This window comes from Lissotriton helveticus, chromosome 4_1 (genome assembly GCF_964261635.1).
Source record: "Lissotriton helveticus chromosome 4_1, aLisHel1.1, whole genome shotgun sequence".
NCBI lineage: Eukaryota > Metazoa > Chordata > Amphibia > Caudata > Salamandridae > Lissotriton > Lissotriton helveticus.
In genome coordinates, this window is record NC_136063.1 from 1,192,546,240 (window position 1) to 1,192,565,019 (window position 18,780).

Sequence of the window (18,780 nt, forward strand, 5' to 3'; positions counted from 1 at the left end):
ACTGATAGCCCAGATGTTTTTAAAGGAACAGCCAACAAATTAAGGCAGCTTGGTGTTCCTGGGCTATCTCACAGTGGAGCTAACCTTGAGTAGTATTCAAGACACGTTTGTTTTTTATTTCTAGCCCATATTTGAGCTGCACCCCATAGGACTTTCAGTATTACCTTCTTAAATAATTTTTTGTCCCCATATTTAAAAAGAAAACCTTTGTGTGGAAGCCCCAATTTTTGTAACATGGCTGAAAATATTTTGCCTCTCCCTGATGAATCTGGGGATTTTAACAACATTCTAGAGTGTGTTAACTGAAAGGCCCAAGCATAATATCGAATATCTTGGAGTGCAAGACCACCTTTTTCTCATCTCCGTCTTAGTTTTTTCCAAGATATTCTAGAAGCTTTATAAGCCCACGCAAACACATTGATAGATTGCTGAAACTTATCAATTATTGGTTTCTCAAAATGTAATGGGATGGTGTTAAATAAAATTTTAATTTTGGTAAGATTGTCATTTTTATCAGATTAACTCTTCCCAAGATAGACAGTGGAAGATGAACCCAGGATTTCATGAGTTTTGGACTCTCTTTTAAGATATTCAAGAGGTTTACTTTAGCTATCAAATCTATCTCTGGGACAATTTTAACTCCTAAGTACCGCATCTCATTTTTGTTTTGGTGTCGGCACTCCGGCAGGTTCCAAGTCATAATCACAGTCTTGTCTGCATTGACCTCATAGCCAGAGACTCAACTGAAATCTCTCCCTAAATTAATGACCTGAGGAAAAAAAGATTCTAAATTTTACGAAAGAATAAGAATGTCATCAGCATAAAGGGCAACCTTCCTCTCCCATGTGCCACTCTTAAATGGTAAAATAGCTGTCTCCTCCCTGAGACACTGAGCAACAGGCTCTATATACAAGTCAAAGAGGAGGGGGGAGAGAGGGCAGCCCTGTCTAGTTCCTCTTTTAATTTTAAATGGTCTGGTCAATCTGCCGTTTGCCACCATTCTAGCCCAAGGATCACTATATATAAGGCAGTTGGTTGGACTGAATCTTGGCCCAAAATTCTACTTCTCAAGAACTACCGTACGGTAATTCCAACTAACCTTGTCAAATGCTTTGGTTGCATCTAACGTCATTACTGCCAATGGATGAGAAAAATTAGAAGCGAAGTCGATCGCACCTATAAAATCATGCGTTAGGTCAAAAATATTCCTGTCTTTTACAAACCCCTTTTGGTCGGTATGAAGTAGATTCCTCACTATTACCCCTAGTCTGTCAGCCAATATCTTGGAAAATACCTTGTAGTCTGAGTTTAACAAAGAAATGGGTCTATATGACCCACATTTCGTAGGGGGTTTGCCTGGTTTTAAGATTAAAGTGATGTTATTAGCTTCCCCCCATGTAGTAGGTGGTTGGATTTCGTCAACTAGAATTTTATTAAATACATCAGTCATAAAAGTAATTATCGCATCACCCAGATTTTTGTATAGTTCAGTGGGGAGGCCATCTGGCCCTGCAGCTTTACCTTTTTACATTCAAGGAGAGCCTTCCTAACTTCTTGATGTATTAATTCAACTTCTACGTTTTCTCGTTGGATAGTTCCTAAGGTAGTTAACTGAATCGGGTCTAGCCAATCCTGAATAGATGTTCTATCTGCATCATTATCCTCATCATATAGCTTCTTAAAGTAAGCATGTAAGGCTTCTCCTATCTCCTCTTCCTTAATTTTTGGTAAATTAGTATGTGTGTTATCTATTTGTATAATATGGTTCCGAACTCTTTCTGTTTTGGCCTTCCAGGCCAATAATCTTCCGGCCCCCTCTCTGTATTCAAAATGGGGGAGCTTGCTCACCTCCCAACTATTGGAAATTCAGGTCTGAATTACATTATCCAATAGGATTTTTAAGGATTCAAGTTTTACCACTAATGTCTAACGGAGTTCTTGATCAGTTTTGTTAATAATCCTCTTCTCTAACTCCTTCATTTGACGCTCAATGGATGCAATTTCCTCCATGTACTGCCTATTTTTATAAGAAGTTTTATTTGTAACCAGGCCCCTCAAACAGGATTTCAGGGCATCCCATACTATCATAGTATTTACCGATCCTATATTGATATAAAAAAATATGTTATCTCCTGAGTAAGATATCCAGTTACAGCATCATCTAAGAGGAGTGTGCGATAGAAAGTCCATACCCTCTGCTGTTCTATCCCAACTAGATCTAAATCTATCCAGATAACCGCATGATCTGATAAATGGGGAGTCAAATAACCTATATTTTTTATGCTACCTCCTAAGTCATTGCTGATTAAGATTTAATCAACCCTTGATTTATGTCTGTATTTTTATTATAAAACGATACTCCCAACTGAGAGCCCGATCTTTCTCTCCATATATCGCATATAGCATTTTGCTTCATCATCATTTTTAAATATACTCTAGATTTAGATGAGATGTTGGCCCTGCTTTTTTGGGATTTATCCAATTTTGGATTCAATACTATATTGAAGTCTCCCACTAGGATAGTCGTATCGGGAAACTCCAAAAGATTTAAAAAGATGGTTTTTAAAGTTGACGGGTCGTTCTGATTTGGACCATAGTAGCTTACTACTGTGATGGGAGTATTTTCCACAGACATCTTGGCTAGAACCCACCTACCACTTACGTCTGTTCGTACTTCCTGGATGCTGGTTTTCGCTTGTTTTTTTACTAAAATCGCAACCCCCCCTGTCATTAGCCATCTGACAGGAGCAGATACAGTGTTCCACCCAGCTGAGCTTCCTACAAATCTCACTGATTTCTTCTGTTAGGAGGTGAGTTCCCTGTAAGATAAATATCTGTGCAGATGAATCTTTCAGATATTGGAGAATTTTCTTCTCCTACTTTTAACTCGAAGGCCATTTACATTCCAAGACAAACATTGTAGTGTTCTCATGGAGGATTAAAGAACTTGGTTTTAACTTTACCCAATCCTACAAAGTCTCCACACCAAACCAAAAACAGTATCGAATAAGCAACAGCTAAGTTAAACGTCAAATGAGTTTTTCATTTTTTTACCCCTCTGCTCCCTCACCCGTGCTCCCCCTACCCCCCTGACATCCACCCACTCCACCCTGGAGAACCCTTCCCCCATTTACCTGGACAAGTCCAGATTCTGCCTGCTGGTATGCTCTGATCTGCTCCATATTTACTTTTTACTGTTATTTCTAAAGCATTCATAGAAGGGCTTAGTCAGCCAAGCTAAAAAGGCCTATATTTTATTATACTACAAGGGGTGCGAAGGGGTGCTGAGATAATTATTTTAGGTTTCCCAGGAGCTCGTCGGCTTCCTGCAGTGATTTTACAAAGTTCATTTTGTTATTAAACATGATTTTTTATTGTGCTGGGAATTTGAATTGGACGGTTGCCCCTAGTTTCTTAAACTCTTCCATTTTTTCCCCAGCTTCCACTGTCGATCTAAAGTGGTGCATGAGAGGTCCGACCTAATTTCGAACAAAAAATCTCTCAATTTTAATGACTTCAGTTATAGGGCCGCTGTTAGAATGTTCTCTTTCAGGGAAATGGTAAAAAAACGATTAACATTTTCCTGGTTTTTGTTCGGTTGGGGTGTCTTCTAAAAGGGTCTCTGTGAATTCTTTGTATATCCCTCTTCAGTTTATCTTCTGATTCTTCAATCTGAACTGTATCTTTAATGAGGGTCACAATAAAAGATTTAAGATCCTCACCCTCTTTCCCTTCAGGAATATTTAGAAGGCGCAAGTTGTTACGTCTAGAAATATTCTCTAACAATTCTACTCTATCCCGGAGGGCAGCTTCATCTTTTTTAAGCGTGGAAATATCCGCTTTAACTGCTCCCAGGTCTTCTTTGAGTTCTTCCACCAAATACTTCAAGACTACCGTCCTTGAGCTTAAGATGTCCAGTTCCTTCTCAAGTGATTCACAAAAAAGTCTAATCTAGCTCTGGTTCGATTCCAAGACAGCAAACCCTTTTTTAATATCTCATGCCATTGTGAAGAAAAGAGACTCCAAAGGTCCTCCTGAAGGGTATTCTTCCTCCAGCGTTTCCCGTCCCTTATTATTTCCACTGCAGACATCTCCTTCTTCCACTACCACCGTATTAATCCCTCCACTGTGTTTTGCTGCCTTCCCTACGCTCATTGCCATGTTATCCTCTGGAGCATCCTCTGGAATATCCAAATTTTCAAGCTCCTTTAATGAGTTAAGTTGCTCAGCTTGCTGCTCCGCTAACTTAGGGGAACTTAAAGGAGGGTCAGAGAAGGAGTTAGAATTGAGCAAGGGATTAAGCAAGGGAACAGAGGTCAAACAGAGGTCAAAGGCAAAGGGACTCCTGAATCCATGCCAAAATAAAGAGGAGGCTGCTTTACTAACCCTGCCTGCTCAGAAACTTCCCTCAGAGCTTCTCCCTCCTGTTTTACTACGTCTAACACCTGAGGGAGAACTTTCAAATACGATCTCAATGAGGGAGTTAGTCTAACTTTAACATCTGCAGGTACGCCTCTCTTTCTGGAATTTGTAGCGCTGTCCTGTGAATGGGGAGGGGGGCTGAGCACAACAGAGTGCTCCAATGCCAGCTGCAACTGGTCTTCCCCCACCCTGCACCCTAAGACAAAGGGAATATGTGTATAAAAGAGGGGCTGTGACCCCATGAAAATGTTCTCTTTCCTGATCTTACCTTGAGGGGGGCCTGCAGCTGCTGGGCACCAGGAGAACCGCCACTGGGGACTTCCTCCCTGCCTGGAGGGCCCTGTCAGCTGGCCCCTGGGCCCAGCCTTTGCCCTCCCACCTCCTACCAAAACTTTTGCTGGACTTTGCCTGGATTGTGTCTGTGGTTGCTAAAGCACCTTGGAAGCGTTGTGTTTCTACCTTCCAGGAAGCGCTGTTGTTTTCCTCTCCAGCTCAGAGCTGCAATCCCCTTTTTCGAGGGATTCCCCGGTGTGGGGATCCCCCTCTTTGTTGATTTATGGCGCGGGTGCCTACCCCGCTTATCTGCCGTTTTAGCCCACGAGCGGGATCCTACCCCGCGTATTTATACTTTCTTAACCCCTGACGGGTGCCCACCCCGCCAGGGACGTGCTGCTAGTCTTTAATCCCTAGCGGGTGCCCACCCCACCAGGGACTTGCGCATTTAAACGGGAGCCTACCCCGTGTTTTGATAAGGAGATCACCGCCATCGGCCCCGGGCCACTACTGGCATCAGGGAGGCTGCTGCCGTCATTGGCTAAACTGCGGGAGGCTCGACGGGCGACCCGCGCTGCCATTGGCTGCCCCAAGCAGGAAGCAGAAGGGAGCCTACCCCATGCTCCTGCACCGGAGATAGGCAGCGAGTTCTTCCTCCCGGGGCTCCCGGTAGCGAGGGAGAGCCCCGGAGTGCAGCTGGGGGAGGTGAGGAGAGCCCCGCAGCTACAAGTGTCCGGTCACGGAGGAAGTCGCAGCCCCAGAGCAGTCGGAGCATAGCAACCTCCGTCGCCACCCACCGCCAGGTGAAGGAGACTGAGTCCAGAGGAGTCCTCCAAAGCCGGTGAGTGGGGCCCCGGAGTTCCGTGTTGTGGAGGGGGCGTCGGGGCACATTGCCGGTGCCCGTCCCTCCCCTCCTGCCGGTGCTACCTTCAGAGTTGGGCCACATTGGCAACGTAGGAGTCCCAGAGCGGGACTCCGGCGCCTGGTGGCATTTTGTTTCTCGAGACAACGAGGCTCAAACGATCCCAGGCACAGTTATATTCAGAGCCCACGAGGCTCCACCAGTACGGGGGCAGTTTCCTATGGGCATAGAGCGGCCCCGGTTGGCAGCGGGCCGCTCCCCCCGTGTTAGGCAGCATTTACTTGGCCATCCCGAGCCCCGTGGCTCCCACGTGATTTGGGGGCATTTGGGAGCATCCAGAGCCAGAGGGCTCCAACGTGGCGCAATTTATTCACAGGGCTACTGAGAGCCCAGGCCGCATTCCTATCTCCAGCTGCCCAGCACTTAGTGGTCAGCTGCTTCGTTTAGGCCTTTGCGCATTCTTCTTTGGCTGCCTGCGCAGCCAGCCCAGACATTCTGGACATTGGGCCTGTAAGCTCCTGAGAGGCCAGGTTGGCCTGGGGTCAGTTCTGTGATATTTGGGCTCAAATGTGATTACCTGCCTAATGTGATTTATGCAATGCTTTTTGCCTATACGTCTGAAGGTATTGTTATGCTTAGGAGGTTGTTTTTCCTAGTATAGGTAATGCTAGTAAGTTCATGCTTCCCTGCTTGATATATGCCTGAGGTGGTTAGGATTGCGTAGGGTGTACTTACCTTCTACCAGTGGTTACTGGTTGTTTGCTACATTTGCTATTTGGTGCTACAATTATTCTATGTTCTAAGTGCTATTCCTGCAAAGTGCTATTTCTACAAAGTGCTAGTTCTACCAAGTGCTTATTCCTGACAGTGGTCCATGTGGCCCTGTCCTGTGTATATAATCCCCTGTAAATTCCGCCCGTGCCATGCCCCTGTTCCCCGCTTTTATTTGCATTATATTTGGAATCTTATTTAAGTAGACTTATTTTTGAACCGAATATTCCACCAGTTCATCTTTTTGGAGTAGACCATAAAGTTCTAGCGTATGCGGATGACGTCGCAATTGTTACTTCTGACGTCTCCTCTGCGCTACCCACAATAATCAACTTAGCCAACGAGTTTGGAAAGGTTTCTGGCTATAAGTTGAACATCACTAAAACCCAGATTATTCATTCAGAGAAGGGTAAGCCTATGGATATTCCACTAAATACTACTGGTTCTTACCTTGGTGTTACTCTATCCTCCAAGGTTGAGGATATTGTGGCACTAAATGTAGATCCTTTGCTCATATCCTCTAATAGATTGTTAGAAAGATTCAACAATCTACATTTGTCATTATATGGCCGTACTAACGTTATCAAGATGATTATTTTCCCAAAATTTTTGTATTTTTTTCGAACCATCCCTCTATTTTTTCCAATGTCTCTTTTCAATAGAATAGATAGAATGGTGTCTAGGTTTTTGTGGGGATATCATCGTGCTAGAAGATCTCTAAAATGGTGCACTCTCCCATTAGAGTTTGCTGGTTTGGGGCTCCCGAATTTTAGAATGTATTACTGGGCTATTGCTTTGAAAACCTTTCGGGTGTTGCTTTTTCATGATTATGCTCTAGATCCAGCTATGACACCCTCTATTTTCGAAATGCTTTTAGGTGCTGATGCACGGCAATGTTTGGTGAAAGTTATTGAACCTAGCTATTATAAAAAAACAAAATTCAAGGTAGTCCTTGCGGCAGGCTTAATATGGAGGCAAATGAACAAAACTCTATGTTTAGTCTCAAAACTGAATTATTATACACCTTTGTTTGACAATAAGTCATTACCTGTTATCTTTCAAGACATGGTAATTCATCGATGGTACTTGAGACAGATCTATTCACTTGGTCAATTGTATCAAAATGGGTGTCTCCTGTCCTTTGATAAATTACAAGAGATTTTTGGTTTATCTAGGAATGATTTTTTTAAATATTTACAGATTCGTAGTTTCTTGGGAAAAAAAAATGTTTTGTTTACTGATACTATGGAAACTGTCGATATTTTAGAAAGTTCTAGGAAGAATAGTCGTATTGGTATTATCTACCAATTAATGATTGGTAGGATGCAGAATGATTTGGATCATCATACCCGGAAATGGGAGAGGAAGCTTGGTATCGCAGGGATCGATCTGGTAAAAGCATTTGAGCTGAGTAAAAAGACGCTAATTAATAGCTCTCTTAAGAGTCAACATTTTATGTCTACCCTAGATCTTTATTATACACCTGCAAAACTGGTAAAATGGAATGCTGTAAAGGGTATCAACTGCAGTCGTTGTGGTACTCTAGCAGCCGACTCAATCCATATGTTCCATAGTTGTCCTAAACTTGCTGATTACATTGAGAAGATTGAAAAGTTTTTATCCAATCTGCTACATGTCCGGATTACGTTGCATCCTACTATTATTATTTTCGGTGTGTATTTCCCTCCTCAGGATTTTACAATAGATCAAGAATATTTTCTGTTTATCGGAATGTCTATTTATCGAGCCTGTATTACATCTAGATGGTTGGATGTAGATCCTCCAACGTTTGAGTTATGGTTGGGAAAATTACTAAATGTTTACAGAATGGATAAAGCAGTTTACAAACTGAAAGGACTCAGAAAGCAGACTTTTGGTCGGAAGTTATGGTCACCAATTGACAATTGGATTTGAATTGCATCATTGTTTCTTTATGTAAAGAACTTTGTTTGACTTTGTATTTTCTTTTCTCTATATTTTTTGGTCATGTCCTTGTATGTATTACCTCTGCTAAATAAAAAAAAAAAATAAATAAATAAATAAATAAAAAAAAAAATAATAAAAAAAAAAAAAAAAAATTCCGCCCGTGCCAGTGGCACAGTGTAAATTGTGTGTCTATAATCTAATGTGTTTGGTATAATACAAAGGCTATTTTTTATATATAACCTTGTGTGGAGTTTCCTTTGTGGTGCGCCTTGGGTGTTGTTGCTGGGTGCGCACGCAAACGCTTTACACATTGCCTCCGAGATAAGCCTGACTGCTCGTGCCAAGCTACCAAGGGGGTGAGCAGGGGTTATCTTTGGCAGGTGACTTCCTTGCCCTGACTAGAGTGGTGGTTTCTGCCTGACTTTGGCGCAAGCCTCAGCCAACCAGAAATCCCCATTTCTAACAGCAGCTCAAAGTACACACAAGATCATAAACCATATCCTAAAAAAAAGAGCAAGATCAATTAAATGATTCAAAGTGTTCCTTTAGTGCAAGGCTATGAAGATAAAAGACGCACTACAGTGAAATATAATGACAAGCACAGAGCACTTTGTTCCCAGTTCCAGGAACGTACAATTACAAATGGATAGATCATCTGACGAAAGTATTATTGGGTCTGACTGAAAATGAGGACTGGGGTAACCTCGCCAGCATCATATGGTTAATGCATCTCTTCAATTTTCCTGGTTATTGTACATAATAACACAACTCTTTAAACAGTTTGTTCGTCACTGAAGCATTTTTGAGTAACTAATAGTTGATATGTAACATTTACCTTTTCTAAACATGTGCTTGTAAATCCATATTTTATATTGTAAACACCACATCATGCAAAAATACTTTTTTTTATGAGACACTTTGGTAACTTGCTGTAACTTTCCTTTAGATTTCATCTGGTTCTATTACAACCATGGCAAAGAAGTAAGCCTTTTCGAATGTTACACAAAGGCTTGTTTGTAAACTCGCATGAATTTATATTAATTAGCCTCCTCACCACAGTGTTGACGTTTCAAGCGTCCTCCCCAACTTTCTCCTGATGTAGACCCTCACTGCAAAATGATAACTGGCAGGGTTGAAACATCAACTTGTGTAAGTTGTCGGATACTGTCCAAGAAAACATAGATTCAATATGTCTGTGCTGTCTGCACCAGCTCAAAAAAGCATCTACTTTATGAGTGACTCTACCTATTTGATTGTACTCACACCTGTCACTCACAAGAACCTTGTGCCAACACTGCACAACCTTTAGCAGCTCCCTCTTTTAGCATCACATTTAAATGCGATACTTCACCATGGGATTTATCAAATCTCTGCTGTTTATGCGTGGAAACACAGCTTTTATAACTTTGCGGTCAGAATTGAATTCAACTCACTAATAAAACAGTAAAATTAATTTGATTGGTTTACAAACCACTTGCTGTATTGGTGGGTGTTAATTTCCGCACCTTACATAATTATTAGAAACAAATCATAAGTAGGGCTGAAAGAACCATTGGTGTTTTTTGGGATTGAAATTTCATTTGTTAGGAATAAAATAAATCCCTCTTGTTTATATCACGTACAATATGGGCAAGTCACTTTCTCACTGGAATTGTTAAGCACAATGAATAGAAACAGTGTCACCATTTGACACTTACAAACATACAAATCGTTTACAAGGGAGATGTATCTGTGAAACATGTTGTCACAACATTTTCGATTAAATATTAACATTTCCCATGATCCAATGGAACATTTCCCATTCTATGGTGTGCGCAATAAGCTCATATGACTCCTCTTGTATTCAAAAAAAAAAGAGAAATGCAGGATTTTAGGCTTATTTGTTCCTCCATTTTGGGGATAACGATCTAAGGGTATAATTTATGATGCCCATTGTGCCATCGGAACGTCACTTTTTGTGACGTTCCGTGGCGCAGAAGCCTGCGTGAGATTTATCAGGCAGCACTAAGCCACTTTTTTTGGCTTAATGCTGGCTGATAAATATCAATTCCTTTAACGCAGTGTTCTGCGTTAAAGGGGCGTGAAATGGGTGTTGCAGCACACATAGAAAGAGCAAAAACTCTCTTGTGAATATTTTTGTACAGAAAGGTTTCCATTCCTGTACAAAAATAATCATCCTCGCAACGCAGGCACCCTTTCACCATGGTGCAAAGTTGCCTGCCTTGGCGCAGGCAGCCCATTGTGCGCCGGCACAGGGGAAAAGGACAGGAATGCGCCTTATCCTATAGATACGGCATATTCCTGACCTTGTCTTTTGCCGTAGGGAAGTGCAGCCGGAAGACCTGCAGCGCTGCCCTACGGCAAAACCTCATAAATGAGACCCTTAGTGTTTCACATGATGTCCTTGCTGAATTTTGAGGCACCTGTTGCAGGACCTCGTTCACCTATTGTGCTTTCTGTAACATAAGTGTTACAGAAAACGTCAATTTTGTCCAGGTCTCATAAAGCAAGCACTAAAGGGAGATAATGTAAGGCATGGTGTTTATCATATGTTTTGGGCTACAAGCTGTCTTAAGTAGCTTGGGCCCCACCCAGTATGTCACCATCCCAGGCAATTATAAATTATGTTTTCCCCTGGAAATCTAAAGTAATGTTCTGCTTTTGGATGGTAATGTAGCAGCCTTTGGAGAAGTGTGGCTCACTGGTTAGAGGAGGCAGACTCTGAAGCAGAGGTCAGACGCGGGACCAGGGTTCAATTCCCGACGCGGCAGGGTCTTGAGCCCAAATGTCCACGGACTCGATAATTCTCGCTTCGGTGCCTACTCGAATCACAGGTTCACACTCTGCAACTCTGGGCAATAGCTTGCTTCATCTCCACTACGGCCCCCCGAGGCGGGATGCCTGGCTTTCACCTTGGGGATGCCCAGTAGGGGTTATCTCACAGGGAAAAGCCAGGACGGGTTCCCAAAGCAAGCGCCTTGAGACCTTGCGGTGATAAGGCGCTATATAAGAACCTTTGACATTTGTTGCTGTCCCTATAGTTTCAACAGAGCATAATTCAAATTCCAACAGTGGATTTAGCACAAATTCCATTACTGACAAAATTCTAATTTAGACTAGGCCTGGGTAAAATATCTTTAAACAGTCTTAATCTTGCATGTTTTCAGTAATTTTATGTTATGCTTGTTACGCCAAAGTCTGGAAATTTAGCTGTGCCCGGAAATTCATTCACACAAACATTTTGCTTGAGTACACAGAAACCATGAACATGATCACAATGCAAGGGCCTGTTGCTTTAGGTGTTTGTGTTTTTTTGTTATTTTTTTTCAGAATCTATTACTTTCTTGCATGATGCATTTTGTGCTAAAATGTAGCGCTAAATCCTAGTTCTGTACCTTGGAAATTGTGCATAATTTTCCCAACATTTTGGGTAATTTAGCAAAAGCACATTACGCGAATTTCACACTTGCCTAATTTAGAAGCTGATGGCTTAAGAAGCAGTATAGCCATTAAAGAAATCTTCTGCTAATAACATAAGAGTACCTTTCAAATTCAGAGGAAGATAACCCGCTGCCTTTACGTCTTTCCTGATGCCTTAAAAGAGTTATTAAATACAACGGGGGGAAAGGAATTCATTTTGAAGGAAACACTTCTGTCCCTAATCATCTATAATGAACTGCAGTCCTTATTAGCACCTTACTCTTCTGTGTCTCGTATTTCCGATTCAGTCTTCGGGGTTTAGCTGCACATATGCTGTTGAATTTTAAACAGGAAGCAACACTTGTTAATTAATTGCATCGGAACACACAGACTTGTATGCATAACTGGGAAAGCACTAATAAACAGATATGCGTACACGAATTGGCATTTTTATTAACAAATTCGTTAGTTCCATCAGAACATTTCCACTGTTCTTTTCGTCATTGTATTGCCCCTGTCTGACAAGAACAAATCAGTTGTTGGACAAAGACATTGCCCACGAAGCAGAAAACGTGAGGGGGCACCAGGGTTCAAAGAATAGGGGTATTCTTGTTTATTTTAGGTGTGCGTTATCAGTTTTCATGACATCAATCTTCTTCCCCTTCAGAGCATGGCAGCACGTCAGGACAACTCTGTAGAGAAAGTCAACTGAAGGTCAGAAATGGCATTGCCAACTGTCACAGGAAAGGCTTCTATTTGTCGCGTCCTCCTCAGCCCAAGAGCATGCAGAATGAATACACTACACATGGAGCTCGTAACTGACGCCTTTATTCATCAGTGTACAACCTTCAACTGAACTTTTTTTTTTTTTTTTAAGTTTCAAAAAGAAATTTATTAATCATAAAATAAGGCATCAATACAGAATAAAGGAAGAAAAATGAGGGAAATAAAGGAAGGGGAAGGGGAAAACAAAGAAAAAATAAACAGGATATACTTTACAAGGAAATTAAATATTGAAAAGACTTATCATGGGCAATAGGATCAAACGGGATACAATAATTGTACATCAGAAGCAAATGTGAATAATGACATAGGTAATAATGCAGAAAATATAAAGGAATTGAAAAGGGCATCAGGGGGGTTTGGGAACCTCCTGCTGAGCAGGTCTTGGGCGAAATGAACGGGTCACACAATTATCCAAATACATTGTAACAGGAAACCATAACTCTGCACGTTTGGCTGCCAATTGGGCAGGAAACACAAAAGCAGTATCAAGTCTGTGATTATGACAAACTTTTCATTATCTAATAACCGATAATAACCAAACCTTAACACCTACCAAAATGGTTATGTTATTCTTACAGTTAGTCTGCCCAAAACCGCAGAGTCCCTGCGCTTTTAGTCTTAAGACACTTGGGGGCATATTTACAAACCCCCAAAAGCCACCACATTATCACTTTTCTCTACATTGTGGTGGCGATAGGGGTATTGCCTTATTCACAAGGGAGCATTAAGCCACTTAACGTGGCTTAACGCCGCCTTGTGATAAAGGCACCCTTTCACGCTATACTTAGTATGAAAGGGTGGGCAATGAGTGCTGTGGTGGGCGTTCCACTGCTACACTTATTGATTTTTAGGCTGCTACATATTTACAAGGGTGGGATAAATATGGGACTCTGCCAAAATTAAGACAGGATAAAATCTAGTCTTACTTTGGCACAAAGAGGAGAAATGTTTAATTTCTCCTAGTTTTTGCTGATTCCATGTGTGCTGTGTTGTGCAGCACACATAGAAACAGCAAAATGCCATTGATCGTTTATGTGCAGGAAGATGTCCCTTCCTGCACATAAGCAATCATTTACAAAAATGACATTTTGCAACGTCTATGTGTGCTGCATTAGGCAGCACACATAGGAATTTCAAAAAGCCATTCCAGATTGTTTATGTGCAGGAAGGGACACCTTGCTGCACACAAACAGTCATTACCCTCATTGCAGGCACCCTTGCATTGTGGTGCAAGGGTGCGTGCGTTTGCGCTAGGCAGCTGAAATTAGTGGCAGCACAGGGGGAAACGCAAGGCTGCAAGATATTCTTGTAAATATGGTGCAGCCCTGCTTTTCAGAAGTGGCGGAGCGTGGAGTTAAGACTAGAGGCTAACGTCACGTTCTGACACTTCCTTGTAGATATGCCCCTACATGTCCCCCTTGTTAAATAAAAATGTGTCAACAATATCCACCTTAGATTTCTTTCATATTTACTTAGTTGCTTACACAGCACTGTTAGGCCATATCACGTTATAGGAAAAAGTTGAGCTGCACCCTGAGTGGACACTAAGGGTTAGGGGCTGCTGTTTGATGTAGGCCGTCAGTTGGGCCAACCTCACCTATGATTACAGGGGCTGATGAATGTCAAGAGAGATATCTGAAATGTGGCGAGTACCTGGTGCTGGATTTTCTGGAACGTGGCATCGTTATCATGTGTAGCTTGCGTGGCACAACTCTCAGAGACTCAGATGCAAACAGAGGATTTGTAATCCACTTCTGTTTTTGTTTGACAAGAACCCAGTCAACTTTATCTAAGACAATATCCTGAGTTTGCCTGTGTTGATCAGCATATGTCTTCATTTGATGTTTTGAGCAGTGTCATTGCCATGCACCTCATCAGCATTTCAAGATTGTTCGGTGATCTACAGTGGTAGTTTGGTTCTTATAGCTCTCCCAAACAGCAAGGTTGCAGGACTCTCGCTGGTTGTGGAGTGAGATGTTGAATCCATCGATGCACATTGGATCACTATCTTCAGGTGCTCATAAAATGTTCCACAAAACTGTTCGATTGGGGCCACAAGGATGCATATTTTGATGCTTGACATTGAGTTTACTTAGAAATTCCTTAATGTTGAATGGTGGACCATTGTCAGATATAGGATTGTCTGGGGTGCCCCATGCTGCAAGGATGTCGTGGAGTCACTCAATGACATTGTCTTGTTGATGACCATTCCTCCACCAGAGGAGAATGGGAATACTCGTCAATGACTACCATAAAGTGATGTTCATTCTTTAGGGGCTCAAATAAATCAACGGCCATTATTTCCTATGCACATGCTGGAAGATCAGACATTGTCAGTGGATGTTGTGTCACTTTAGGGGAAAAGCAGTTTCATTAGTGGCACTACTTTAATTCCCTTTCAACTCTCGCATCCAGGCGTGGGAACCACACTCGATCCCTCAGGGCTCCTTTAGTGGTGACAATGACATGATGTCCTTCATGAGTGAGTTCAATTACTTGTCAGAAACACTTGGGTATGATAATCCGTGAGCCTCTTCAAACAATTCCTTCCTTAGTGACACACAGTTCATCCTGCTCATTTTTAACCTTCTGAAATTCAACATTGTCACGCAGAGGTCTATTACTTTGTCTCCATGACTGAGCTGAAATTATGTTCTTAGGGGCAAGCATGTTTTGATCAGCATTTGTAGTAGCAGCAATCTGTTCAATGGATAAGCCCTCCGGTGTGAAGGACCTTACAATGAAGTTGATGTACTTTTCAGCTGTTTTCGATGTTTAGCCATGCCGATGTAATGGTACTCGTAAGAAGTAATCTGCAGGGTTTTGGTTCATGCATAGCTAATGCAGAATTGTAATCTCCTACTCTTGTAAACTCAACTCCCCCTCTCTCATTTTGAGAGGGGATCCTGGTTTTTGGTTTCCGAATATGGTTAAACTGATTTGCATATGACTGGGTCCAAAATGGGGTGGCGTGATGAGCAAAAGAACGATGAATTACACCCAGATCTTTGTGACTGGAGGTGAATGTTTGCATTGTTCAGCTTTCCGTCCATTATTTGTTCCTTTTACATTCATTTCCCCTAAGTGGGAAGGGTCCACCCAGACATGGGTCCTTGCGCACTGCGCCTCTGGATTCAAGCAAGTCTGGCTGCTGATGGGTGATGCCCCGAAACCAGTCTGAGGATACTTGTTTCCAGACCAGAGAGGACCTTGCTTGGCAATTCCAGCTGGACTCTTCACATGAGCAACAGGCTCAAGTCTGATTTGCATATGGCTTTGTCCAAACTGGGGTGACGTGTTGAAGAAAAATACGATGGATTATATCCATATCTTTGTGACTGGGGGTGAATGTTTGCCTTGTTCAGCATTCATCCATCATTTGTCCCTTTTGCGTTTGTTGCCCTAATTAGGAATGGTATGCCCAGACATTGGTCCCGTGCTCAATGTGCCTTTGAATTCAAGCTAGCCTGGCTGTTGAGGGGTGATGCCCCAAAACTGGTCCCAAGAGGCTTGTGTCTGGTCCAGAGAGGACCTGGCTTGGCAGTTCGGGCTGGTCTGTTCCCATGAGGCACAGGGTCAAGACTGATTTGCATATGGCTGGGTTCAAACTGGGGTGGCATGTTGAGCAAAATAACAATGGATTTAACCCAGATCCCTTGACTGGGGGTGCATTTTCATTTGCTCTGCATTCTGTCCATCATCTGTGTGTCTTTTGCTTTCTGGATTCAAGCTAGCCTGGTGGGTGAAGGCTGAAGCTCGGAAACTGGTCCCAGGATGCATGTTTCTGGTCCAGAGAGGACCTGGCTTGGCTGTTTGACATGGACTGTTCCCATGAGGAACAGGGTCAAGAGTTATGTGCATATGGCTGGGTCTAAACTGGGGTGGTGTGGTGAGCAAAAGAGCAATGGATTAAACACAGATCTTAGTGAGTGGGGGTGAATGTTTGCATTGTTCAGCATTCCATCCATCATTTGTTCCTTTTGCATTTGTCGCCCTAAGTGGGAAGATAAGGCCCTGACATGAGTACCTTGCTTACTGCACCTCTGGGATCAAGCTAGTCTGACTGATTAGGGGTGATTCCCTGAAACTGGTCCCAGGATGCTTGTTTCTGTTCCAGAGAGGACCTGGCTTGGCATTTTGGGCTGGATCGTTCCCATGAGGCACAGGGTTAAGACTAATTTGCATATGGTTGGGTCCAAACTGGGGTGGCGTGGTGAGCAAAAGAACAATGGAAAGAAGTCCGATCTTTGTGACTGAGGGTGAATGTTTGCATTGTTCAGTATTCCGTCCATAATTTGTTCCTTTTGCATTTGTACTTTGTGTGGGTCAGAAGTCATTCCCCAATCAGAGAATATGCGCCCAAAGAACTTGAGTTAGGTCTTGTGAAATTCACACTTTTCTGCATTTAGAGTAAAACCAGCATTTGTAATTAACTGGCACACTTGTCTGAGAGCTTTATTGTGCTGCTTCTGTTTTGTCAAAATACTAGTGTGTCATCCCTGTATTTGAAAACATCTGTTACAGGTTGACTTATTCTACTTATAATATTTTAAAATGTTTCTTCTGCAGACCACACTCCAAAACTCAAATTTCGACATCCAAACAAACCAACATAAGTCAAAATAGTCGTAATGTACTTAGAGTTTCCTTCGAATTTGAGTTGATGGTATCACTTGTACGAGTCAAGACAGGAGAAGACTTTGGCTCCATTCAGCTGCATGATTAGGTCTGCAATGTGCCGTTCAGGATGATTTTCTCTCTCCATTGCTTTGTTGGCCTGGTGCATATCAACCCAAATATGCACTGCACCCCCACTGTCCTTTTTCGGCACTGCCACTATGGAAAACATCAATGATGTCATGCTTCAACAGCATTTCTAGTTATTTTTTCACTGCCTATCACAAGTGAAATGCTATCCTTCAGTGCAGCTGTGCAACAGGTCAGATGTTGACATTGATTTGAAGTTGTACCTTCATTGCCTTAAGTTTGCCGATCTTCTGTTTCCTCCGCTTATGCAGCCATTAGTCACTATTCTAAACTGAGCTTCCCTCTCATCATGCATCTTCTGAATGAGTTCGAAAGACAGCTGTTAGAAGTTAGGTCTCTAGTTGGCATAGGTATGCACTCTGTCTAAGTAGGGACAACAATACTAGTCAGGGTAAGTCAGATACACATCCTAAATTAACCTGTGCTCACCCTTGGGAGCGTGGCACAGAGAGGTCAGCCTTAACTTAAGTGGCGAGCACAGTAAAACACCACACAGAAACATATCATGCCTGGTTAGAAAAATAAAACTTAGTTTGATAAATAAAACAAGACCAAAACAACAAAAATCCAATAAGTAGATCCTGAGGCAAGCAGTTTTGAAGATTTAGATGAAAATAGTGCATAAAGGTGCAACGCCCTAAATGTGGTTATCTGGTCACGCCAGCCCGGGACAAAGTCGCAAGTTCACGCCGACCGTGATGGAGCACGTGCCGGAGACAGGGACTCACTTGTGCCTGATGATCACAGTACCTTAAATCCTGGTGCACAGTCTTTGCAGCATTGCTTTGAGAGGCTTTGTGGTGGTTCCAATGAGGACCAGAGAGGTCAGACCACCTGAGGCCTACTTCTGAAGCGTCAGCACTAGGGTGGTCAAACCGGCAGGGCAGACTCACAGATGGCAGGGTCCAGGTGCAGGTAGTTGGTTGGGAGTCTTTTGTGTCTCTGAGACTTCAGAAAACAGGAGACCAGTCAACTGGCTTTGGTACCACTCTGAGTTCTAGGTTGTAGAGATGCAGGTCTAGTCCTTTTCACTTCTGTAAAAGGGGAGCTGATAGCAGGGCAGGCACAGCAGAGCAGGAGTCCAGCAAATCCAGCAGATTGTCAATACTTTCAGCAGCAAATCAGTCCTTCTTCCTCGCAGTGTTCTTGGGTCCAGAGTGTACTGAAATAGTGGTGTCTGAGATACGTATTTATACTTCTGTGTCCTGGTTCCGAAAAGTGGGAGAAGCATCTAGACAGTGCTTTGAAGTGCAGGTATTCCCCTTCCTCCCCTGCCCTGGCTACAAGCTGGTTGTAGTGACTATACAGGATTGTTAGGCCTATTGTGTGTAGACAGGACATAGCCTATTCAGGTGTACATGTGGCTCTGCTTTTATCCACCACCATGGAGCAAGTTAATGGCCCTTTAAGGTCCATCAAGTCACACCCAAGTTCTTATTTTATATGGCTCTCTAGATGGAATTCACAAGGGCCAGCTGTTACCCATCCCAGATGTGTATTTAGAGACTGGGAGAAGGCACAGAATGTTAAGGTAAGAAAACTCCAACTTTCTA